The sequence below is a fragment of the Eumetopias jubatus genome, unplaced genomic scaffold (genome assembly GCF_037043125.1).
Source record: "Eumetopias jubatus isolate StellerSeaLion01/CBP00866 unplaced genomic scaffold, mEumJub1_p1.0 scaffold_7, whole genome shotgun sequence".
NCBI lineage: Eukaryota > Metazoa > Chordata > Mammalia > Carnivora > Otariidae > Eumetopias > Eumetopias jubatus.
Genome location: NW_028274813.1, coordinates 79555904 through 79583606, shown reverse-complemented (window position 1 = coordinate 79583606; position 27703 = coordinate 79555904). Strand labels below are relative to the sequence as shown.

The 27703-nt window shown below is 39.8% G+C and overlaps 1 protein-coding gene across 16 annotated transcripts in view; it reads left to right on the top strand.

Moving 5' to 3' along the window:
• MEIS2 (Meis homeobox 2) overlaps positions 1-27703 on the top strand; it is a 202021-nt gene that overhangs the window by 35159 nt on the left and 139159 nt on the right. The window lies entirely within an intron of this gene.

Here is a 27703-nt window from a genome sequence, read left to right as displayed (position 1 = left end):
ATCTTTGCATTCAACATTTCAGTGGGAATTAGTTGCCTGACGAATGATAGAAGACAATAGATAATTTATTCCCTCTTTAGAAATGTTGTACTTGTTTGTTGATTTTTACTCTGCATTGGGTTTGTGGTTTAAAAAGAAGTTAATCCTGACTTTCTTAAAACCTATAGAGTTTCAGGATTTCTTAAAGACAATAGCCTTTGATACTCCAATCCAATAAAAATTTTCCACGCGTAAGTAATTTCCTGTACCTTCTTTTGCTCAAGTTCGGGACAATGCCGATGGTGTCTACCCAGTTAACATTAGGTTGAGAGTCGAGTAATTATTCAGTTATTTTAACTGATGAAAATAAAAATCTTTATTTCATTTTCCATACCAATAAGAAATGAACCTAAGTTTGTTTCAACTTCTCAATTCACCTTGCCTTTGTAAATGTGTCTTATTGTGTCATTTACTATGAGGATCCCTAATATGGCTCATAATGTTTCTTCTAAGTTTTTGTAAATGATATAGATTTTATTTGTTTATAATTGTGCATATATATGATATATTTTCACATAATTACACAGAGATTTCTTATCCGCCTTATGTGCTAAATATAGTACCTCTGTACTGGCAGTTTGTTTTCAGTCCTGAGAATAAGTGGATGTGTACAAAGTCATCTTTAATTTCCTAGTCTTCAATTTATTTTGATATACTATATGGAGAAACAGATGAAGCATTTTTTTTTCCTCTTTTGATTTCTTAAGTTTTGAAAAAGTATTTTATTTTGGTTAAGATGCCATACCAAGTCATCACTGGACCTTAATGTCTTTATTCTTTGCTTTTATGGACTAAATACTCTCCTCAGAACTCATTGACTAACTCACCCTGGGGTCCCTTTGGTCAGGTTTTTCATATACTGGATATCAACAAATTGTTTTTTTTCATACCTTGACCGGTCCTGGTCTAAGAAGTCTTTGAGTCAAGCAAGAGTTTTAACTCCACTCTTGCAACTCAACACTCATTGGCTGAAGACATTTATTCTCTTTACAGTGGTTCCTTTTCCGTGGCCTCTTTAGAATGTGACATGTGTTATTAGGGAAGAGAAAAACTAATGTGATATGTAAGCTAATTTCTTGTTTAGGAATTTTAAAGAGAGCTGTCTGGGATCTGATCATTATCTTTCCAGATGCCAGCTTTGTTTAGTAATAAGAAATCTTTATGGTAGCCTGAGACTCAGTTCTTCTATTTGATTATTACCATTTTTGGACAATGAAAGAACTAGATCAAGGAAAAGTACCTACGATCTACCAAATTTGGCAGTAGTCGCAGAATCATCATCATTATCAGCTCATGTTTGCCAACTACTTTATGTCAGATACTGTGCTATATATTTTTTAGTATAATTTAATACTCATTATCTTGCATAGGTTTTTCTGTTGGGAAAACAGTTTTAGAGAGGTGAAGTAACTTTCCTTTCCTTGACTATCTAGAAAATGTCCAGGCCAAAATTCTAACTCAGGTCTCTCTGACTCCAAAACCAGGCACTTAATCATTTGGCCACACCCTGTCTACAGGAAGAGGTGTGATTGTTATCAGAAATTGGGGCTGGAGGTGTTTTATCCCATTCTGAAAATGTCAGATGGGTTTTGATATTTTCTGTTATATACCCAGACATTTCTCTGAAGTTGCTTGGTATATCATAGGGCGTAATAATTTTGGAGATCAAGCTCATTTCTAGAAATCTGCCCTGTAAATTCTGATTTGATGGCAGGTTCCTAGTGCCATGTATAATCTTGGAAAATTATTGATAGTATATAGAGTTGGCATCTTACTGCATTTTCTGAAGGCCGCACAGAGTCCTACAACCTTTTTCTGATATTATTTCAAGAGTCAAGTGATCAAAGTTTTTTAAGCCATTATCTTAAACGAATAGGATGATGATGAAGGTACAAAAATCACTTGTTCCCAAATTTCTCATAAATTCCAATAAACATATGGTTAGATGAGTTAAATTGAAACCTAATGTTTAGTAGAAAATCAGTACAGCACATGATAGAATTAAATGGAGGAAGGTATATTTGGATGATTTCTTCAAGGGCTCTTCTTATACGTGGATTTCATACCAAGTAGTTGTTTTTACCAGGATAAAAATAAAATTTGTAAAGGATCTGATTGGAATTTCTTCCAAGTAGTTGCAGAACACGGGTATTTATTTTTGATTTTAAGTATTGATCTGTTCACTCTTCATGATCCAAGGACAAAATCATAGACAAGATAAGAGGCTAAAGTTGCATGTTTTAGTCTTCTGTCTGAAAAGTAGCCGCTTCTGAGCCTTTGACCACATCTTTGGTGTCTACCTTCCCTTCTGTGGTCTCATATTTTTACAATTAAAGCTCTTGATTGATTTCTGCCGCTCATTGTTACAACTTTTGACTTTGAAGAAGGGACATTCTCCAATAATTTTCCTGGCCTACTTGAACAATTCTACTTCTTTTCTAAGGAGATAAGTTTTAGAATATGTCACACTGTAATGATACTAAGGTCCCTGCCATTCTTATGTGGGGTGGGGGCGTCAGTGAGGGGGAAGACCAAGTTGTCAGGTTAGGGCCACAGGCAGAGTGTGTTGAACTGGAGAGCCCACAGTTCTGAGTCATAGGTCACACTGGCTTACCTTGGGCATATGGGTCTGTGGAACTTCTTTGTGCCTTTTATTTTAACTTGTGGCTGTTGAGGCAGAGTGAAAACCTGTTTTTGTAGGCTTCGGAGCAGGTTCCTGACTAGAGTTTAGGGCCACAAGTTCTCATCTCAGCTGTAATTTCCTCAGTGATCTTAAGCAATTCACTTGGAGAAATGAAATGCCTTATTTTGAACATACAAAATTGTATTGATTTCTTTTATATCCTGTCTGCTTCTTTTAAGCAGTTTTACATTTTTTTCAAAGTTCTTTTAAGACGTTTTATGGCTGCTATTTTATTTATAGTGAGAGATCCAGGTTTCAAAAGTTAAGAGGAAATGCTACACTTTTGAAAAGGGTTTCAGAAAAACTGGTTTGGTGACTATAAATCTTAGTTTCTCCAGTCACCTCCCAAAAAGCCCAGAAATGCTGCTTCCTTGTATAGTTTATTTCAAAGAAATGATTTGGTTACTTCAGGATTTTTAAAAATGTTAACTGCAAATACTGAAATGAATCTCTAACGGGTGACTTGACAAGGTAGACTTGGTGACCAGCTACTTCTGAAATATTCTTAATGTATTTTAAGTGTGGATGCTTTTGAGACCCAAAACCCTAATATGTAGCAGTTTTGGTAGTTTTGCTGATATGTAAAGATATTTTACAGATGCAGGTGCAGTCATCGTTTGATGTAGAATGTTCTGGATTATAGAGACTCCTCTGTTTCCTGGGCGAGATGTAAATTAGCCATCTCTGCCCTTGAATGCTTCCACCGTGGACTTGTGTGACCTTCTCTTAGGGCGTCTGGATATATTGCGATTCCATAACACAGCTTCTCTTAAGGATCCCATCTCCCAACTGTTTGATTCCTTGCTCAGTGTTATACTCAGAAAAATATTTGTGTACACCCAGTGGGAAGGTCTGTTTTGACTTGAGAGATGGAGTGTCTGGAGCTGAAGTGCTATGTTCAGGTAAAGGAGTAACAGGGGTGAAAAGTGCAGTTGTGGAAAGTCACACCACCAAAGAGGAGCAGCTGCATATATGTGCAGGAGACTGACGATGCCTGTTTACAATTATTACCTGCATCATATATTCTCTGTAGGTAATTCTTAACTCTCTGGTTAATTTCCTTTCTTGATTGATAGGACTGCAAACTGAGTGATGCTCTCAAAATAGATGATAATTAAATTCATGCCATTCATTATGAGGCACCTCTTTTCTTCCCGGATTCCTTCGGCAGATAAAAACATGATTCTGGCCCCAAAGTTCCTATTTTTAGGGCCATTTGCTATAGTTATTAGAATGGTATGGAATCCTCACATTCTGTGGCTGATATCAAATGCTAAGTATCAGATTCACAGTACCCAAAACGGTGATAAACTTATAAGTCATTACAAGATCATAAACACGTGCATTTCACTCACTTTGTTTCATTGGATCCCACCCAAGCGTCTATTAAGTTCAGATATCAGTTTCCTCTCCTGCATGATCTATTTTTTTCTGTTCGAGGCTGTGTCGTAATTGTTTAATATCCTTTCTGTTACCTCCCAGATACCCCCAAGAAAAAGGCATAGAGCCAGTGTTCCAAGGTTATAGATCCTAAACTGGCAAATTTGGCACACAGTAACTTCCAGGAACGAAAATGTCAATGTGGAACATGTGCTTAATTTAACAGCCCATAACACTGTTTTTAGAACACTGCAATACCTACCCAAAGGAAAGCTTATAAAACTCTGGTCTTTAAAGTTAGCAGATTAGACCAAATGAAATGACACGCATTCTCAAGAATATGCATTTTTGTCAGTTCCTGTTAATCCCAGGGCTCCTGAAAGGGGCCATGTGAAAGCCCCAGATAGGAGTTTTGAAAACTGTGCATTTGGAAAGTTTGATAATTAAAAACAATAAAGGAGGTAGTACATTTAGGAAGATACTGTCTCTCTGCAAACCTTAGTATCCGGAGACACGTAAGAGCTTGGATCCCACTTCTGAGGGTATTTAATTAAGCTTTTTGTGCACAAACTACTTTAGTTCTTACAAAAATGGTCCATGTCCTTAGATGTTATTGCTTAGGACTAAGCCAAATAATTTGAAAGGATCTCTAATTCTTTATCTCCCGTATGTAACATTTCAGCCATGACTTTATTTTACTCTTAAATATGTAATTTATAAATAGAAGCAATGTTGATAGACTTGTTTGACTCCCTTCTAGAAATAAATGACTCATTTTGGATTGCATGTGAGAGCTTCAAGCTGCTCTAAGTAACAATCAGTGACAATGAGAAAATCGTTATATTATTCATCTAGGCAGCAGGAAATTAAAAAAAAAAAGGCAAAGAAAAAGCAAAGCCTGCTCCCCTAGTCACCGGGACCTTTTATTTATAACGTTGATGGCAAACTTTAGGCTTGCCTGAGTTCTGAACGTTGAACAAATGAGCAGACTTCTCACCCCCACATTTTTGTTTTTGTACCTTGTCCTACACTACGTACCCGTTGTTGGTCTTTTAAATGCAATTGAATATTTGTTAGTCAAACGAATCATCTTAATTCTTAATATGCATTCACAAGAGGTGCTGATTTTTTTTTAGATTCATTTTTCTATTCGTTATTTCTCATTCAAAATACATGTGTTTGCTTTAAAAATGGGATTTTCCTTTTGAAAGAAATCCCCTGGAAAAGAGACACCCCTGTTTTCTGTGCAGGAAATCAACACTGCCCCTGGCAGTTAGCTGCCCTGCTAATACGGCCCAGTAAAAAATGGTGGAATTTTGACCCAAGGGATTAGTGGAAGCTTTGCTGATGAGTTTGGTGCCCACTGCTGTCCTCGTTGTTTTGAAACTGAGGAGAAGAGCAGGGGTGGAGGGAGGAAAACACACTTTTAACTTGGAAATTATTTAGACATGCAAAGTTTGTTTCCCAGTGAGGAAAGCGCTTTGTTAGCAGCGACTGCCCAGATCACATGATGCAACCTTTTGACAACCGAGTGTCTGCTGGAGACGTCTGTGAGAGATGACCTTTTGACCTAGGAAGGAATGTTGTGAAGGTGGGGAATGTACTCTCAGCCCAGGCCGAGAGAGAGAGAGAGAGAGAGAGAGAGAGAGAGAGAGAGAGAGAGAGAGAGAAGAGAGAACATGGAAAACAGTCCCAGCCACTCTGCTCACAGAATCCCAGCTTATAGCTTAGTTTGAATTTTGAATTTGGTACTAGATGATAAAACCTTGAAGGATCCTCCTGAAATTGTTCCAGACCTTTACTATTACACCATCTGAAATGGAGTTAAGAACAACCATGGGAGTTTCCCTCTAAATGGATGTTGCAAATGTCTCGAGAAATCAAAATGTTCTTCCCAGCAGCTCATGTGCTGGAACTTGTGTCTTGGACCTGTTTTCCTGCAGGGTATGAAGCCTGTGCACCTTGGTGTGGGTGCAGGGGGCGCGGGGCAGGTAGAGAATAAGTCCATTGCTCTAAAAGCATTCTCGGTAGCAGTGATCTTCGTAGAAACAAAAATCCATTGTGCGGGGCTGTAATCGGAGAAACTTTCTGTTACCATGCTTGTTGTACTCCCCAACATTGATCCCAGTACATGTGACCCTTTGAAAAGGAGCACCGTGTTGGTGATTCCTCTTATTACTAAATACCATTGTGTCTGTAGTGGCCATTTATATATGGTTACACTCCACGCCCTTTGGGTTAATAGGCGTTCCCAAACCCCCTGATGCCACCTGACCCACAGCCCAGCGTATAGACCTTGGCCTCTCCATTACTCTGACATTCCTTGATGTCCTCTATGAAAACGAAATAGGGAGCTTAGCATTGCTGGAAATAGGGTAGCACAGATTTTATTGGGGGGGGGGGCGCGGCGGCGGGACAAAAAAGCCCTGGCAAAGCCTAGAAGAAAATAGGTTACTTTATCCCCCCCCTCCCCCCCAGTTCCACAATATGTCTGCATGCTTTAGCACTGGTTTCTCAGCTAGTCGGGTCCCAGGAGGCCCCACTGAGGCCTGTACTGCTCAGGGAGTTGCAGCTGTATAACATGGGGGGGAAATGTAGTTCGTCTGAATTGTTCTTTACCTTGGGTTGGGCTCAGCAGGGCAGCTGCATTCCCACTGTGTGTGTGTGACAGCACAAAGGCCCGCAAAACTGAAAAGCCGGTCGGCAAGGAGAGAGACAAAAGCAGCGATCAGCTAATACAGCTCCACATGGCCTGACTAATTTATGAGAAAAAAACTGTTCTGTTCATTGGATCAGCCCTCTGCGGAGGCAGGTGGAATTGTAGGAAGTTTTCATTGACTCTCCTGAGCAACCAAGGACGCCACGAGAGATTCTCCTCAGTTTGAACTTTATCAGGGTCTACGCTTAATCAATAGAGTATTGGAAAAAGAATTAATTACTAAAGCAGAATAAAACAGCTGCATTTTAAACCAAGGATCCATCAATTCCGTAATCTTCCAGTTACAGGCTAGGTGCCGCGAGGATTTCAGTCTATGTAATGAGGAACCCGGGGAGTTTCCTCATGAACAGACTGGGAATTCACATTAACCTAGTTCAGCTATTTGTCACGAGTACAACTCATTTCTCCTCTCCTGCATTATGATCTGTATTTTATGTACTGTGGAACCCACGAAATTCCCACATTCCCGGGAGGGAGCGCACCAAGGCGGAAATCATTGTCACTCTGAGAAAGAGCCTTAACCTTGCCCGGCCTCTTTATTCTTGACGCTGTGGCCGGAGCGGTTCCGAGCCGAACCCGCTCCATTGTGTCCCAGGTGGGGGTCAGGGCCCCGGCCTGTTGAAGACACTCTGGTTTGAACCCAGCCAGGAAATGTTTCATCTATAATTTCCATAATGGTGGATTTCAAGGAGGGCTGAGGAGGGTTATGGGAGATGAATTAGGTTTTTAGTGAGCTCATTAGGAAGCCAAACAGAGTTGAGACGGTGAGGCGGTGAGCGGGGCAGTAATCAGTTCTGCTCGCTTTGTTCCTTGCCTTCGGGACATTTCTCGAAAACTTGGTGGCAGCCGCGGCGGGTGCTGCCGCACCGGTGCTGAGCAGAGGCTGCTGTCCTGGTGGCTGACTTGTTGATTTGTAAACCTCTTAATTCATTTTTTTTGTTCAATTTAATCTTTTCTTTCTGAAGGAAAATTAGTTGAATGTTAGCCCTCTTTGCACTATTCACCTCTTAAATTATGCTCATTTTGAAGAGCTTGTTATGCCTGAATAAACATGAAATGACTTGGCATTTTCCCATCAGAGGCACACCCATTTTAACACCATGTATTTACCATTCCTGGAAATGTCTCATTAACTTCTGAAAATCTGCGAGCATGATATTTTGGGCTACTGTAACACACCTCTTGGCAGTCACAGAAGGCAGTTTGGTTAATGCCTCATAATATCCATTTTTATTCTCAACATGAAGAAAGACTCTCTATAGAAAATTGATGCAGTTTGCTCTGCTAATTTTCATGCTCATTCCAATTAATTTAACATGACCCAGATTTTCTTCCTCGGGCTCATCCTGACTAATTAGTAAAGCAACACCTAGAACAAGTTATGTTTAATAACATTGAGGAACACTAGTTGTGAGTGATTTTGATGCTAATAAAGATATTCACTGATGGGACAGATATTTTATGTCAATTATGGTATGTAATTTAGAAGTCCCAATGTGCTGGTTGGAGTACGGAAAAGCTACCAAATCACTACGGGAGATAATCATGTTTCTAAGACTTATGCAGCACCCAAATAACCGCTGGGACTGATTATTATTATTCTTTTATTTATTTACTTATTATTATTATTATTATTATTATTATTTGTCGATCTAGCAGGATTGGGAACTGATGTCTTGGTAACAAAAGGGGTAGAGTTGGTGCATGACAAACCTGACCCATCCTTACTGGGCCTGAGCTTTCAGTACTTAGTGAACCTTGGCGAGACAAGAAAAGCAATCATGGGCATCAGAAAAAAACAGCATTTGTTCGAGGGGAAGGAGTGGTTTCTCCACCTCTGTGGTTGGGGTCCTTTTATCACATTTTTGTCAGTGAGATGAATCAATTTTAGCACTTGCAGAAAGTCGAAGGTGGGGAAGGCCTTGCCACTGGTGGAAGGTTTCCAAAGTCAAGTCATGTCTAGAGTTGGGATTGTTTAAGAGCTCTCTACTTTTTCACAAGGAACACCAGTCACGGTAAGGCTCTGGGAGTGAAAAATAAAACACACACACACACACACACACACACACACACACACACACACACAGAAGAATTATTACCTAGGATCCTCGTAACAAACATTTCCTCGGTGCCTGTTCTGAGTCGGGCACCTGTTGTATGCATAGGGAGTACAGGGTGATAGGTTGGCCCTAGTGCCTGTCCTCCTTACACTTACGGTCACGGTAAAATGTAAATTTCCTCTTATCTGAGCTTGAGAAACCTCAGACATTTTAACTAACCCAATAATTCAGTAGGGTATAGGAATGTTATGAAGTTTTAGGAGGATAGAAAATTCTGGATAGGTGGGCTCTGAAGTCTCAGAGATGGTTGTTGTGGGAAACAGTCTCCTGTAGTGTTTTAAGGGCATGCGTGTGAGCTCTGTCTCTGCCCCTTATTACTCCTATGACCCCAGAAAAATTGTTCAACCTCTCTAAGCCTCAGTTTCTTCATATGTAAAAGAAAAGTACACTCCAAGAGGATGGGGAGAATTAAATGAGGTCATTCATGTGAAGTGCTTAGCAGACTGTCTGAAAGAGAGGACGGATGTGCTCAATAAATATTGTGTTTTATTAACGTTGCTGTTGTTATTATAGGAAACACTGAGTGAAAATTTCTTCACCATCTATATATAGAATATACTCTAATCATTTCTCAATGCTGTCTACTATTGTTGAAGTTTGAAATTAGAATCGACAAGAATAGTTCCTTTTTCTGAATAGTACAAACAAGTTTTTGGTCACATCCCTATTTAAAAACACAGCAAGGTCTCCCATCTCCTAATTGTTAGTAAGTTTTAATGTGTAGTGACTTCATTGGCTTCTCATATGTTAGGGCTTCCATTGTTAGTGTTTACCTCCACATTACCTGTTTATCTACTAGATATGAGAAGAGAAAATAATTGAAGCGATTTGTAAGAGTGAGGCGAGACATTATTGCTAAAAACATTGAAAAATAGGAGAAACGAAATAAACAACTGTGCTATGATTGATAGTAAAGCTGGGAATATTGCTTTATTAAATTGCCATTTTGGTAGGTTAAAAATGGCCAAATACTAGCAATTTCAGATGGTTAAACCTAATATTCACAGACTTTAAGTAATGGAAAATATTTCAGGCAAGGCAAGGAATTAGCAAAATGTTAACCATACTTGCTTTATCTGTTAAATGGGAATGATAGTATATGCCCCTTGTATTTTGTTGTGGTGATCAAAAGTTAGAAGAAATTATTTGAAAGCCGAAACATCACAATGTAAATATAAGATATTTTTATCCAAGATCACACATTTCTAAGTCTAAGCCTCAAGTCTCACAACCACTACTAGGCATTTTTAAAAATATTTTGTGGTTGCTGCATAGAGGATGTCAGTTTTACTTTCTGCCAGAATAATACATCAACTATAGAAAAACTAGGTATTTTAGCAGGACTTATATAGCTATAAGATATATTTTCAAAATGGAGTAATCCTCTAAGTTATGTAATTCTTTTCATATTTCTGGCCGTTTAAATAATACAGCACTTTGGGGAATTTCTGATTTGCTTTAGAATCTTTGAATTTTCACATAAAGTGAGACTCAGGATATAAATAGTTGAGGAAGTCAGTACCAATTTCAGTAGATCTGCATGTTGTAAATCGGACAGTTCCCATTTAGCTGTGCTAAGACCCTCTGTTAGGAATAGTTTTACAGTTATGAAATGAAGTTGGTCACCTCTTCAGTGATTACTGACTGGTGATAGAAATTGTGTTGTACTGGGTCAGCAGTGAATTCCTCACTCAAATGGTGTTGAGTCAGCTGGTTTTTAATTTGTTATCTTCTCAAGAGTGCATTTACCGACTTTATCACTGAGAAGAATGACTCCCTAGCCTGGTGTGATCAAGATCCGGAAATTCGCTGCATCAGCATATTAAGGTTGGGCTGCTATTTGATTGGTGGCTCTGAGATCTGATCTTACAGCAAAGATGTCAGTTCTCTCATAGGCTGGCTTGCACAGGTACACGAATAAACCTACCGAGAGAGCAAACCCTTTCCTTTTCCTCCTGGGAAATGGTTGAACAACTTTTCCTCTTAAACAATGACCTTTACCACTCTGTCTTATCAGTTAAAATAATAAAGTTCACACTTGCCCCTCGAGTTGAGTTGTCTGTCTTTGTGACAGAGCATGGGGGTGTGCAGTGGCAAACTAATAGTTATGTGGCCTTCAGCTCCTCGTCTTTCTAGGATTTGATGATGCCAGTCAGGTGTGGTAATATATCCCATGTAGTGGCAACTGGGGCCTTTTGCTTTTGTGTCACTTTGAAGTATGAGTTCTGGAAGACTAAGGGAGAAATTATTTTTCTTGAGCACATGTGTTTTCAGCCAGTGGTGGCTCTACTTTCATGTTTTATTTTCATGGGAATGAGTCGTTAAAAAGAAATGAAAGAAAGAAGGAAAAAGTAAGAATGAAACAAAACTAACTCTTATTGATTAGCTGATATGAGCCAAATATCACACATCTCAAAATTCAGATGAGTCACTTGGCCATGGTCAGGCATTAGTAAGTACCACTTATCCAGGGGCCAAGACATAAGACATTGTTTCCCCCACATTCTTCATTTATTCATTCTAAAGTTTATTTAAGTAATCTCTGTACCCTACATGGGGCTTGAACCCATGACCCCAAGATCAAGAGCCACATACTCCTCTGACTGAGCCAGCCAGGCGCCCCCACCCCCACCGCTTTCCACTTTTTAAAAAAATGACTTCCACTGCATATGGGAATAGAGGCTATGAAAGTGTAGTTCATAGACTTGAGTTGAAGATCCGGCTCTGTTACTGACATGTAACTTTAGGCAAGTTTTTTAACCTCTCTGGCATCACTTTCGCAATATATTAAATAATAATTAAAATAATGAACTTTGAACCGTGCGGATGAGATGATACCCATTGTACCTGGTAGATACTAGGTGTTTCACATGTTGGTCCCCTTCTCTACTCATAGGAGGGATGCAGGGATTATCTGAAGGCATGAGCTGTCTGTCAAGGGTTAATATTCTGTATTTCCCACTCATTTTTAATCTTAAGGATGCTCAGAGTCTTTCATGCATGGTGTCATTTTCCTCTGAGATTGACTAAGATCTCCAGTGTGAGATCTTCTTACAAGGAGGAGGAATGGGTTAATACTGAATTCCCCAAAAGAGTTTTTAAAAATAGCTTATTAAGAATTATTTCTATTACCTTTTAGATTATTACTGGTACTCTTTTTTTTTAATTTGAATAGTTCTTTAACAGTATTTCCCATAATGGAATTGGCCAATGGAGAAAAATATTTTTGAATAAAATTGAAAATTCTGACCATCCACTTTACATCTTTGTGAAATTAAAAAAAAATAGTATACATCTACAGGTTTATAAATATCATGTCGGGTTTCTCTCAAATGCATCTTTCAAATGCTACCCTAAATTGTTTCATCCTTTCAGAATCTCATTGCAATAAGTGGGAGGAGCCCCACTCCCACCTCTCTGTTTTGCATGCTATGCTTTCCACTAAAATCTGTTCTATGCCAAATAACAGGTTTATGGAGATTCAACTATAATCTGCCTAACATTATTTTTATCAACTTTATTGAGGTATAATGTTCATATAAAAACTTCACCCATTTAAAGTATACAATTAAACATGTTTTGACAGTTGTATGCACTGAGACCAGCACTTGTTAAAATCAAGACACTGTACATTTCTATCCCCACCCGAAAGTTCACTTGTACACCTTTTTCGTCCATCCCTCCCTCTGTACCTGTCCTCAGGCCACCACTTATCTGCTTTCAGTCTATTAGTTTGCATTTTCTAGAATTTAATACATTTGGAATCAAATAGTATGTGGTTTTTTGTTCAGCTTCTTCCATTTACTTTCATGACTTGTAATGTGGTTAACATGTTGCATGTATCAGTAGTTTGTTCTTTTTTATTGCTGAGTAATAGTTCAGTGTATGGATATACCACATTTTGTTTGTCCTTTCATATTAGTTCATTTTAAAAAATAACTAACCTTTGTTGATGCGCCTTTGATAGACAAGGTACTATGTGAGACTAGATAGTCATCTATAAAGTTTCTAAGCTTGTCAATAAGAGTAAAGCTCATGGTACAAGGTAGGGAGTTAATAAATAATAACTATTATTCATTATTTCACTTAATTTTCACAACCCATTGAGTATGTATACTTCTACCATTTCTTTGTTGAGGAAACTGAGATTCAGAAGGTTAATCTCATGACCAAGGTCACACTCAACCGGTAAGAAATTAGATCTGGAAATTCACTACACGATCTGTGTTGTTATTCCACAGCTCATGCTTCTTTCATCATATTACCATTTTTCTCCAAGGATATGTGCCTCTGTAGTTATACAGGGAGGGGCAGAAGGACAGAGTAGAGGGACAAGGAATATGTCAGAAGTGAGCTCCCAAAGTACAAACAAAATAGCACAGCTACCCAAAGAAATAGAATAAAGTCAGAAATTTAGAAAAGGAAAGCTGAAGTAAGTATGTAGGGTACTTTTCCAAATGTAGGTTACCTCTTTTGTTAACTGTCTGTTTTAATAAAGTTGCTTCTTCCAGGCAGCTTTTCTTAACAAGTTAGTGAGATTTATGAAACATCGGGGCATCTGGCTGGCTCACTCTGTAGAGCATGTGACTCTTGATCTCAGGGTCATGAGTTTGAGCCCCATGCTGGGTACAGAGATTACTTAAAAATAAAAAAAGGAAATTAAAAAAAAATTTTTAAAAAGAAATTTATGAAACATCGACTCTATGGGCAGTTCCCAACTCTTAGAGACCAACATTCTAGAAGTTTCTATTTCCAAGTTTCAGATGTAGACTTACGAAGAATATAGCATATTCCAAAGAATTGGAGAGACATCCATTGATTCATTCAGTAAAGGGTTAGGCACATACCATACTCCAAAAATTATACAGAGTTCTAAGAATGATATGAAAAAACTAAAAGATGGTTCCTGACTTGAAGAAGCTTATGTAGAAGAAATGTAGGAGTGGGTTGTGTGTGTGTGTGTGTGTGTGTGTGTAAGTCTTCTGGAGTTATTCTGGTCGTTAAAGTAAACCTTGAAAGGGATGCCTGGGTGTGTGTGTGTGTGTGTGTGTGTGTGTGTGTGTGTGTGTGTGTGTAAGTCTTCTGGAGTTATTCCGGTAGTTAAAGTAAACCTTGAAAGGGGCGCCTGGGTGTGTGTGTGTGTGTGTGTGTGTGTGTGTGTGTGTAAGTCTTCTGGAGTTATTCTGGTAGTTAAAGTAAACCTTGAAAGGGGCGCCTGGGTGGCTCAGTTGGTTAAGTGACTGCCTTTGGCTCAGGTCATAATCCCAGGGTCCTGGGATTGAGTCCCATATCGGGCTCTCTGCTCTGCGGGGAGCCTGCTTCTCCCTCTTCCTCTGCCTGCCACTCCCCCTGCTTGTGTTCTCTCTCTCTCTCTGACAGATAAATAAATAAAATCTTAAAAAAAAAGTAAACCTTGAAAGAGGTAAATAATTTGGACTAGGGTTTTGTTATAATGCAATGGAATTGAGAGTAGAGAAGGGTTAATTTCAGGATTAAGATCAATCTAGTTCCCATTAAAGCCTATCTTTGAAATGTAAACAATATAAAATTCACCCCAAGTGTTTTTGAGTACATACATTTGTCCATATACAAGGTGCTGAGATGACATTAGTAAGCAGCCTCGAATTCACATTGTTTTGGGGTGCCTGGATAGTGCAGTTGGTTAAGCATCCAACTCTTGATTTTGGCTCAGGTCACGATCTCAGGGTCATGGGATCAAATCCTGTGTCTGGCTCTGCGCTCAGCGTGGAGTCTGCTTGGATTTTTCTCTCTCCCTCTCCCTCTGCCCTTCCCCCCGCCTCCTGTGCTCTCTCTAAAATAAATAAATCTTAAAAAAAAAAAGAAATCACGTTGTTTTGAGGCAGTTCAGAAAGGATTATGGACACCTTCAAATGTCTGTTACTAGGATTTTATATTTCTTCCAGCATGCTTTTTTTGGTAGAAGGAGGGCAAAATGTGTTCTTTTAAAAAAATATAATAGCTTTATTGAGATATAATTCACACACTACATAATTCACCTATTTAAAGTGTACAATTTGATATTTTTTAGTATATTCGTAGAGTATTTCAGCCATCACCATGACCAATTTTAGAACATTTTCATCACTCCTAGAGAAACCCCATACCCAGTAGCAGTCATTTTCCATTCAAAGTACACTTTTAAAGGGCCTTGTGTCTGTAGTTCTTTAATATGTAGGCTGTATGAAAAATAATCAACTCATGCTATTTTAGATTATTTTTATTAAGCAGTCATATTATTTATTTCTCTTAGGGCTATTACATATATATTGTAGATCTTTGCATTACATTACCAAAAAACACTTCTTCTCAAATCATAGTAGTAGATTTATTTAAAATAATCAAAGTAAGTGGGAATGCCTAAGTGCACAGTAGCTACTTTTTAAGTATTAGTAACTTAGTTTATAAACTTCTTAAGCAAAAATCCAAAGTTACATTAGGAGACTGTTGTGTGAAAATATTCTTTGAAAAACTACAAAATAAAATTTTTAAATCATTAACAAATATTCTCCAATTCTGATGTGCTAATAGTTTAAAAAGTATTCACCTAAAACCAGTTATCAACTTCACAGGTACTACTGTTCTTTTCAGTATACATAGCTATGACTAGTTTCCTAAAACTATACCACAGGGAGTGTTGAGAGATATCTGAATCTAGTTGTCTTAGTGAGTGTTATTTTTATTATTGCTGTTGTTATTATAAAGATGGCTATCTTTTAAGATTAAAGAATTTCTTTTTGCATTAACAATGTCCGTTGCAAAGTTGCACTTTTATTAAAACAGTCTATTGTTTTCAATTTACAACAGTCAAGAAAGTGGGAGAAATAATCAGTCTTTGTTTTTGTTGTCCTGCCATTTGAAAATCGTATCTGCTGTTATAAATTCACAGGGAGATAGCATATTAAGAATTCAAACTGATCAAGTGTTTGATATTATAAAAAACGTATTGTCCCTATTTTTGTTTTAGATAACAAATAAGATAACAAGGTAAGAATCCTAAAAATTGGATAAAATAACTCTGCCATGTAGAACTATGCTTTTCTGTTATTCCCTCCAACAAATTTTGGTACTGGTTGATACTTAAACATTTCATCTCATATTAAAGTATGCTAAAAGAGACAAAGAGATAAAAATCCTATTGTTAATGATAAAACGAGAATATTAGCAGCATATGTTTAAAATATAGGCTTATGTAATTAATACATCCTTGGAAGCAGACTGATTATATTCTAGTTTAGTGTAAAATGTTAAAAGTATATTTTACATAAGAGGCCTTCCGTAGGAAATTCTTTTTGCAAATATAAAGGCCATATCTTTCCTTGAAAGACCTGTTGATTCAGAGATGTTAGCCAGCTATCTTTACTAAAACGCTTTACAATGCTAAAAATAGTCCACTTCAGTTAAATATGGATATTTTAAAAAAGAAAATCCCAGTTAGACTGCAACAGAAGGACATTTTGTGTGACAATATTTTGCATGATTAAAAATTTAAACAGAATAACAGCTATTTATATTTACAGTTACATGAGAGTAATTACTAAAGCAGACAAAATACTTAGAGCATAATTTAATAATGTTTTCCTCTAGCAAAGGTGCCAAAATAGTTATTTGCATAATTTTCACAATTTGTACCGAAACATAGCTAAGTGAAATTGGGAAGACATCTCTCCCCAAACACCCTTTTTCTTTTGTAGGAGATGTGGGAAAGGGACTCCTATATCATAACAGCTCATTTTTGTATCATTTCCCATAAAAATCATGACCCTTGTGTCAACCATTAGGTGAAAGAAATGTGTTCCATTCATACTTTCTCTTTTAGGGTCTTTCTTTCAATGGCCAGCCTCAGCCCAACTTCAAGGCTCCTAATTATAACATTTACTGGTTCAAAGATTAACCTTCTGAGAGGGGCATTCTGGGCTCTTGGTAACATGATCAGCTTGGTCTTCTCTTGGTCTCTCTCTTTCTGGTTCTTTGTATAGCAGGAGGGAGATGATGGTATCTGGCACATTCCTAGGATGACTTGAAGATAGCAGCCTTCTGTGTTTAGGGCTGAAAGATTGTGAACTCTGTTAGCTGAAATGCCACTCCAGGGAGGTGAACAGAACATTAAAAAAGCTTTAGCTGTAGGTAGTGTATAGAGCAAGTAGAGTCAAATTTGAGAGCTGGGACTTGAGTGGACATTTGTCCCTGCTTTCTACCTTAATAAAATCTGAGTGTTAACTGTGGGAAAGGGCATTTGAGAGCTCACTAAAAATGAATCATTAGAGTGCCCAGAAGAGCTTTATTATGATGTACTGTGAATTCCTTCAGAACCAACTCTGTACTTTTCTATGTGCTTATCAGGTAACTGAGTAAAAAAGTACAATTCTTTTATGCTCTACCACGGAGATTAAGCAATCTGCTGAATTATAATGGCAAAGGCATACACTCTTCTACTGGGTTCAGTCAATATCCTTTGGAGAATTCTGTGGCAAGTGAGACTAAATGTCCTTTCTTGAACTATTTTAAAATTCTCAAGTGAAGTTCCGTATCTCAAATGAGAGAAACCAACTTAAGTGAAGCCTGGGCGGAGAGTGTTGGAAGCTTTCGTTCACTCATGCTCTAAAGGATTAGAGGGTTCCAGTCAATAAACAAAGCCATTTTATGGCTCCTGACGGGTAAATTGAGGGGACCGATTTGGTCAAGGACCAGTATGAGGATGTTTCTGTTCAACAGTTAACAGGATTCAACATGATATGGAAAATACAGGCGTGTAAAACTATACTACGGCACTCACGTTGCCAGCTAAAGCCTAAAACACAGCCACATTTACATATGTGTCCATCTGTCTGTTTTTACACTTTATTTTTCCAACCAGTGGGTGAAGTGGTTTTCATCCAAGCTGCAGTCTGAATTTTTTTTTCATCCACCACTTTGCCTCATATCATATAGATGCATATTTTAAAGTGCATGTTATTTGTCTCTGGACACACATTCGCCCAGCCTCAGCTGGGTTTTTGGTTCCCTGCTGGAAGGTGAGCCCATCTTCATAGGCCCCCACTTTGCAGCGGCCGGCACCGGCCACGGTGGCTCGGATCACCCAGTTAGGGAGCTCAGTGTTGCGGCCTTCTCCAGGTTACAGAAATCCCCTATCGCCGGCCTGGGTGAAGCCACCGGGGGCCACAATCGGGGCAGAGCCGGTGAGAATGGAAGTGCTTTAGGTCTCTTCAGTGGAGAGCCTGCGTAAATCCTGTGTAAATAGAGGGAGGATAACAAAGAAGGAGCCCCTGCAGCTCTCAGCATTTGGAGCCATTTGGGGCTGAATTTGCTAAATGCTGCTTATACCGCCTGAAAAGTTGAAGAGAAAGGAGCATAAAATCCCCTCTGTTTTTCCCTTTCTGCTCCTACCCCGGGGGGAGGGTGTTCAGGACCAGGGAAGCCTGAGGTAAGCCGATGAAGACTTGTTTTTTCAGTGCTCTTTTGAGTGTGAAAAAGGTGGCCTGGGTCACTGTCCTCTCTTTAATGTCGGAAACCCACACGGTTAGTAAATGTTGCATGTAAACGAAAGCATTTCATCTCTTCTGCTTCCCTCCATGCTAGTGGGCCATGAACTAGTCACTTGAAAAATCACAGAAAAATTTCACTTTAACGTGTCCAGACAGTTAAGCACAGCAGGAGAGTAAAAGAGATCAGTAATTAGCAGGTCTCACTGCTGGCCCCTCACCCCACCTCTGGCCCCTCACCCTCCCCACATTTCTGGGTCTTCAGCTTCCCCCTCCCCCAACCTGATCTGAGGTGAAAAAAAGGTAAATTGCATGTGCAAAAAGATTTACTTTGTGGATGGTTCTTGGAAAGCAAGTTTTGCAAGGCTGTAGTCGAAAACAGAACCAGGCAAAGGCGGCTTTTTCTTCTTCCTCCTCCTCTACCGCTGCTGCTGCTGCTGCTTCTTTTTCTTCTTCTTCTTCTTCTTCTTCTTCTTCTTCTTCTTCTTCTTCTTCTTCTTTTTCTTTTTCTTTTTCTTTTCTTTCTCTTTCTTTCTTTCTTTCTTTCTTTCTTTCTTTCTTTCTTTCTTTCTTTCTTTCTTTCTTTCTTTCTCTTTCTTTCTTCTTTCTTCTTCCTTTTTTCATCTCATTTGAAACCATGATGCAGATTTCTCAGTGGGATAGCCAAATTAAACTCCTGGAAGGTAGTCCCCAGAAGAAAATATCTTTTGACTCTTAGTATCTAATATATGTATTTTGACTGTTAGTATACTTTAATTCCATTTTCAAAGTATTATGTCAAGAGAAAAAAGAAATGATGACAGAAAATTGGTTCACAAGGTACTGTGTGTTACAGTTCCATGGCTACCTAATACTTCATTTTTAACTGTAATGTTCCGAGTCATCTGAACAGCCTGGGCAAAGGGCAGCCTACTCTCTCCCAGAACCCCTACTTTCCCTTTGAAATAGGGCAGGTTTGAGATGGAGTACTGTTTTCATCAGCAGTATGTGACCCATGTCTCAGACATGTAAGGAACATCTCTGAGGAGGACCACACACATATGCAAACGGCACTGGCCATGATCCCATGATACCCAGTGCTCATGGAGCAGGCAGAGGGGAGCGGGGGAGCCCAAGGCTCTGTGGCTACTAGAACAGGTTACTGGGGGCAAGGGGTCTCCTTCATGGACAGTTTCTTCAAAGCAGGTTATAGTCTCATCGGGTCCTACGAATATGTCTAAAGGATCTTGCTGCCAATTTGTCCATGCCACTAACATTTGAGTGTTTACTCAGAGCCAGGGTTTGGGAATCAGAAGTGACACAGCCCCTGCCTTGGAAAAGTTCACAGTCAAGCAGGACAGAGAAATTAGTCAACAGATAAATTGCAAAACAGAAAAGTAAATATAACAGAGGCAAAGGCAAACTGCTGAAGAAGTAGAAAGCAGAGTACACTAACTCTGTAATGGAAACTGGAGAAAGCTTTGCCAAGGAGATTCCTTTTTCACTGGGTTGTGGAGGTTGAATAGGAGTTTGCCTTGACAAAGAAGAATAGGAAGGAGGGTTAGTAAAAATGAAGGGAAAGGGCATTCCAGGCCCAGGGGAAAGGACTAAAGTCATGGCATATTGAATGATCCCTTGGCTCAGAAAGATCTTTAAAATTCCACAGATACTTCTGTTTCAAAATGATATTTAATTTGAAATTTACATCCACAGGGAACAGTAATGATCCTATCTCTAGATAATGGATATACCTGTTTGTGTAAAATATGCACCTGCTTGTTTCTTGGTTCATACTTTCAAATGGGCTGTCACCCGCCATGACCTTGGAACATGGATGCAAATATACAGGACCTCACTCTTGGGGCTTGTTTCCGGGGGAGTGAGGGCTTATCCAGCATCTAGCTTCACTTTTCACATTCACTTGTCCTCTGAGCAGGTTAAGGGAGAGGCTAGAGGATGTGAGCCTGGGTTTTGGAGGATAGCACACCCTGCCACTTCCTAACTATGTGACCTTTGACAAGTTACTGAATTTCTTTGAGTCTATGTTTTCTTATCTGTAAAATGGAATTGGTACTAGTAGTTATTTCATTCATTTGCTGTGAAGATTAAGTGAGGATTGGAACATTGCAAATGCCCACTGAAAGGTACTTGTGATAATGAAGATAATGACAGTGATGGCAGTATCGATAAAGAGGGGCCTGTATTCTAGAGATAGGGAAATGATGTGGAAAGGGGACTACTCTACTTAATGTTAAATACGCACATCTGAAGAACTCTATAAATTTGTGTATGGGTGTGTAGGTATGGTTACTGGCAAAAATATGCAGTTTATCCACAAATGACTTGTGTACGACTTGGTGACTGATTTGAAAAAGATACAATTTAATTTATATACATATAGGTTAATGATCATGTGCATAAACACCTATGTACTTGTCAATATACCTAATTCCTGGAAACAGACTGTTAGAGAAGATATATATGTGTGCATGTGTATGAAATTAGTGAATTTACATGGCACATAATGAAAAGGATAATGTAGTGAGTTTCTGTTTAGCAAAAAAGAGGGAAAAAAAAGCCATGTTCTCTCAGATGAGATATCATTCTTTTTTACAGCATGTATTTTGTATGAATGATGTATTTAACTAGTAAACCTGGTCCAAAACTTGGGGAAGTGTGGATTATCATTTTTTAAATATTTATTTATTTGCCAGAGAGAGGGCAGAAGCAGGGGGAGTGGCAGGCAGAGGGAGAAGCAGACTCCCCACTGAGCAAGGAGCCCGATGCAGGGCTCAATCCCAGGACCCTGGGACCGTGACCACTTAACTGACGGAGCCACCCTGGCATCCCAAGATTTTATTTATTTAAGAGAGAGAGCGAGAGTATGCACAAGTGCATGAGTTGGAGGGGGAGGAGCAGAGGGAGAGGGAGAAGCAGACTCCCTGCTCAGCAGGGAGCCTGATCCGGGGCTCCCAGGACTCGATCCCAAGACCCTGGGATCATGACCTGAGCCAAAGGCAGATACTTCACATACTGAGCCACCCAGGAGGGGAAGTGAGGATTAAATAATGCACCACTGACTTACCCAGAAGAAGTACCAGTGGTACCAACCAAATATGTTTATTTGTCCTGATACAAGATCGAGAGGTCAGTTTTAGATGATTGTTATTTGACAGTGTGCCAAATGTCACAGAAACCTTATTCTAGCGTTAAAAGGGGGACTTTGAGGCAGGGGGATATATCGCTTTGATCACAGTTCTATGAAGTGTTTAATAGCACTGCACAGAGCTCATGAGGTCCTGACTGTATGGACAGTGGGTGTGGGTTCTCAAATATTTGTAGCATCTCTGTGCTCTGAAGGTCAGTCTGGTGTCTCCACTTGGATGACAATAAATCTGTTATAAAAAACCCCTACCTTCAAAGACTATTGCTGTACTGTGTATATCTAAAGCTCTTCAAGGGATGGCTTAATTTTGGGAGAAAAGTTTGCATATTTTTCTTTGAACCTGGACCAGTCTGGACCAGCTCTAGCTCAGTCCCAACTCCTCGGCCATAGATCTAATCTCTCCTCTGCACTTAGACCTTCTCTTGTGAGAGAGCAAACCTTGCTTAGATCTGTCACTGATAACAGAGTTCCAATGAGGTAATGCTTTGAAAAGTAAAAGATAACCTATGATACTAATGTGAGAAAACCGGTGGTCGTAACACTGGACTTGAGGTTGCCAGAACTCTAGTTTACCCTTAACCACATAGTACTGTGGAACTTTGAACAACAGCCTAATATCCTCGCTTCATTTTTCTCACTGGTCGATGACTGGGTTTTGTTTTGTTTTGTTTTTGGAGGGCGGTGGAGGAGGTAGAAAAGTAGAAGAAGATGGACCCCGTTGGTCACTACCTTGTATTTCTGATAGGGCAAGAAGGTCACATCCCGGTGATGTCGGACTCGTCATAGCGCACCGTCACTGTTTGTATCATTGCTTTATTTCAGACCAAGAAATTGATGTCTAAAATAGACTTTTGGCTAAATGGAATAAGACAGTATGCCAATGAAAGGAAGTGATGTCCTTTTGCCTAGGTAGTTTTTATGACGTAGAATTTTATGGATTGGGAATTTTGCTTCAGAATTATCCGAGGATCCTCTCATAATGTGTCCATATCCTTCCTTGATTCACTGGCTACACAGCTGTGGGTATGGAGTCTACCAAAACCTGGATACCCATGGTATCCAGGATTTAGCTTCCTGAGACTAAACTATCTCAGTAGTGGTGTTTTAGGTAGGTGTAGCTCTGAGCATGGTATGCTCAGCTATGGAAAGTATGTGTGACTTCCTCCAGAGCATGGGTGTAAATCTAGCCACAGATGCTCTTAAAATACCACAGAGTCTTTTTTTTTATTTTAAAGATTTTATTTATTTATTTGACAGAGAGAGACACAGCGAGAGAGGGAACACAAGCAGGGGGAGTGGGAGAGGGAGAAGCAGGCTTCCCGCGGAGCAAGGAGCCTGATGCGGGGCTCGATCCCAGGACCCTGGGATCATGACCTGAGCCGAAGGCAGAGGCTTAAGGACTGAGCCACCCAGGTGCCCCGCCCCTTTTTAAAATAAAGACTTTATTTATTTATTTATTTGAGAGAGAGAGAGAGAGAGCACGAGAGGGAGGAAGAGGGTCAGAGGGAGAAACAGATTCCCCACTGAGCGGGGAGCCTGACTCAGGGCTTGATCCTGGATCTCCAAGATCATGACCTGAGCTGAAGGCAGACGTTTAACCGACTGAGCCACCCAGGTAACCCAATACCTCAGAGTCTTAAAACAGGAGGAAGACCCAGAGATTATATTAAGGCCTTCAGACAGTAACCACCAGGGGTAGCAGGTTAAGGGGACCTTCTATGTGCTCTATAGCATTGCTTCTTGAACGTGAGTGGTCATTAGAATCACTTGGAACACTTACTCACATTCAGATTATTAGGCCCCCCCCCAGAGATTCAAATTCACTCGGTCTGGGAGGGTACACGAATTTGCATTTCTCACAGTTTCTTCATCAGTGCTAGGGCTGGTGGTCCGCATTTTGAGAGCCAGTGTTCTACAGAGCTTCTTTCATCCTTTGTATCCCTCATCACCGGAAGATCAGGACGAGGCTCCATTCTGCTGGTCAGTCCATGTGATTGGAGAACATTGTGGCTCTTCTGAAGTGAATAAAACCTGGGCCGCATTGTAGCTCCTCACCACGACCACTGACCCCATGCATGGGAGTAGTATAGACTTGGAGCTTCCTTCCCGTGCCTGAGGTTGCATCTTCTTTCCAAATTAGAGGCTCATCTAGTTCAGTGGCTTCCAAAAGCCAGTTTGAGAACCAGTGCTAGGCTGGTTACATAAGCAAACCCAAGGAACATGTTAAAAATATAAATTCCTTGCCCCTGCCCTGGGATATTTTGAGTCAATGAATCTGGGATAAGGCCTAGAGACCTGTGTTTTTAACAGTCTCCCTTGATGATTCAATACACGTCAAAAGTTGTCTGTCTACAGGCCTTGAATATTTCTTCCCATGGTCACACATAGTACATTCCAGTAATACACAGCTCTTTTGAGTATCTTTGTCCCAAATTTAGATTGTACCCTTTGAGAAGGGATTAGTAACCTTTTAGAAGAAGCATTCCACTATTTTTTCTTTAGTTTTTCATCAGAGATGGCAATGGTGATGGAATGGCCCCCCAAAAAGGCCTTAATGGACACTGGGTTCTTCAAAGAAGCACCATTCCTGGTATGTTTCGAAGTGACTGTGTGCACACAGGCAACCTGGCCCCTGAGGCACTATAATGAGTGTGGTTGCCCCAGTTTGGGATTCTCAGAAAGAGGGGGGGTCCTTGCATAAGCTCATGGATGAGTTCAGTTGTTCCCTCCCCCAACATACAATCACTAGGTATCTGCTCTGGGTCAGACACAGAAGTGTGCTCTCAGGATAAAAAGAGAAGCAAAAGACAGCTCTTGGCCTCAGGAGTCCACACTTTTGAATCTTAACTTCAGATACTGAGATGTACGCTATTATCTCCTATACCTCCTTTGGCACGTGCATCTGTGCTGATACACACACACACACACACACACACACACACACACACATCATCAGAAACTCATTTGGCACAGGTGCCAGGGATTGCCAATCGTCTTACACGCACACAGCCTTAAAACAAGAGAACAATGTCCGCTTGATGAGTTACTAACTTTGGCATCCTCTGCACAATTTTATTTTAGATTGCAGATCACAGTTTCCTTTCAAAATCTTTCTTTATGTTGTTATTCCTCCATGCTGGACTTGGTTCATAGTTCATTGGAGGAAAAAAAACAATGGCATTTATTGTGTTAACGTGGAGAGGAAAACTCCTCGCTTTAAGGAGGTAGAGACACTAATATTAATTTAAAACTCTAATGTCTAATATCTACTTATTATAAAAATGGGCACATTTTTCTTTACAATTATCTGTTACACTGGATCCAAATTCAAGTATTTTACAACACTTACATAAAATTAAAATTCATGTAATGCTCCTGCCTTCTCCAGTTTAAGTCAGTCATCAAAGGATGCTCAATCTAGTTATGTTTTTTTTTTTTCTTGAGCTAAATAGTTTGAAGGTGTTACCAGCCCTCTTTGCCTTTAAGCATGAGAAAATGCACTGTGGAAATGCTGTCTCTCATTTTAAAGGTCATTGATTGGGTGAAAAATGCAAATGCCTCCTTCTTCTTTTTTTTTTTCTTTTGGTTGAACTTCCTTCAATTAAGCAATTAACCTTTTAAAATAAGTATATTCAGAAATCTATCAAAAAGAGCTAAACGAGATTTTAACAAAATCCTGACAATTTCAGCTTAAACATATACACAGAAACCATATGTGCTTCAGAAGAAATATATACACACAGGCATTGTTTACAGTGTGTGTTTTTATATTTGGAAGACATTGAAGGAAGAGCCATTCCATACATACATTATCTGCAGTGTACGTCCAGATAGCCCACATAGATTTTACATTAAGAGACAAAGATATCTTTATCCATAGTGAGTAGACAGACAGACTGACCGACTTCAAACTTGGACTTGCCATGTGGATTTTTTTTTTCCTCCTCTCCGGGTACTGCTTTTCAAAATTGCCTCGGGCTACAGAACAGCACCTCAGATCCCCAAGGCCCACTGCCTGGCTCCTAATAGCCACTCTCCATCTGTGTCACATGAACAGCTGATGAGATCGCTCCAGTGTCTGTATTTTGGAGAGCACATCCACCCAGGTTAAAATGCTAGGGTTGCCAAGGAGCAGTCAGAAGCCATTAGTGTGGGTGAGAATTTGCCTTGCAGCGGTTCCTTGGCATGGTGGAAAGCGTGTATGCATGTCCCTGCTCAAGCTTGTGTATGTGAGTGTGTGTGTGTGTCTCCTTGTGCAAGCGACCCCTAGTATCCACGGGTGCGTAGGGAGGGTAGACAGATGAAGACTAGCCCCCATAGATCCAGTATTCAAAAGTCAAATGCCTTTTGTTTCCCTGTACTCTGATTAGTTCTTTGACTATTTGGGGTCCGTTTCACTCACTCTTTTTTTATTTTTTTTTTTTATCATAACAGACGGCAAAGAAAAAGAGAACAGCAACTTCGGGGTCATGCTCTAGTGTTTGGGCAGATGGAAGGGAGCTGCTTTGCCTTGGGGCAGGGTGGTTGTAATGAAGTGGCCTGTCAGTCTGTAAATAGTGAGGGTCATCTCTTCCATGTGATGGAGGGTATCACATTGCAGTGAAAATGGAAATGTCAATAAAATTAATCTGCCAGCTCTTTGCTGTGGCTTTTCTGTTTCTCTGGTCAAAGAAGGTTGAGGGTTTTTTGGTGAGAAAGGAAGAGAACAGGTATAGGGAAGCCCACAGCGTCGCCAAAGTTGGAAGGTGAGGAGCCCAGTGGGCAGGCCGTCGTGGAGTAGCCCAGTCCAAAGGAACAGGTCTGGGAATGAGCTGGTGGATCTCTAGCATTCCCCGGGAAGCTGCAGAGCATCTAGCTCAGGCTACATTGAGCACAGAGTTTATTGTTTTAGGCTTTCTTGGACAAGGTTTTTACTTAGCATGGGATTTATGGCATTTACTGCTAATGAATGTCTATTCTTAAATTACAAAAACCCCCATCTCAGAGCAATTCCCAGATGTCCTTCCAGGACCCCAGCTTCTTAAACACCAGCAGGGAGCATAAACTCTCCACTTCTCTGTTTTCCTCTTTCGTGTGGCTCCAGGCTAATGATGTGCAAGGAAAACACAGCCATCTATAAAGCCCCAGTGCTGTCCCCGTATTCTTCATTTATTTTGCATTTGATTATGCCACAAGTCGGATCTTGTTTCTTTCCTTTTTTTAAAGTTATTAGTTCAAATATTAATGTAGGGATATGGCATATATTGCTGCTCTTGATTGATGCCTTCCCAAAAACAGGAAGACGTGCTCATATGAATTTTAAGAAAGTAGGGGTCCTGCAATGCCTTGCCAGAAGAGTTTTTCAGATACATAATTTAGATGCCCTCCAGGCAGGCTTTCAAGGCATTTTTGCTGGAGGGCAAGAAAAAATAACTATGACTGTTAAAAGTAAATGATTTTTGCTAATGCACAATTAATGCCAGAGAAAAGCACAGAAGAGGAAGATGTTGATAGAAACTTCTGATTAAGTGAGCACCCTACCTTCATGTATATCCTTTTTTTTTTTTAATGATAATGATCATGATCAGTGGTGCAGAGAGCTAAAAGTTTTCATGTCATGCAAATGCTGAGTGCAGGGTCATCTGAGGAGTGTGTGAATGTGTGTGCTTAGGAGGTGACAGTCCTAGGAGGGGCTGAAAAGGCAGTGTGTTATGTGCAATGAACAGTGACACAGTTACTGTCACCTATGCAGGCAGCCTAGAATATATAGACTACAGAACATTTAACTTGATTACCCTACAGTATGTGTTCACTATGGGCATGGGGATGCATTTTCACCGAATGGGTTTTCTGATAGCGGTTTTCCCACATTGGATTCCATAATTGACAAAGAGCTACTGCACTGTGTCAAGCGCACAATTATAATTGAATTAATGATATGGGCGAGTGTGAGACACACAAAATTAACATTTGAAGAGGCCTAGTTTAATTTTGTCTTTTACATATTTGTGTCTCCAATTATACTTTAATGAAAGAGAATATACCCGCTTAATGGATTTCTTTCAACAAGCTTAGCTGAGCTCATCATTAGCTGCACATTGTTGTTGGCACCCTTTCTGTGTCGTCTCTAATGTATTT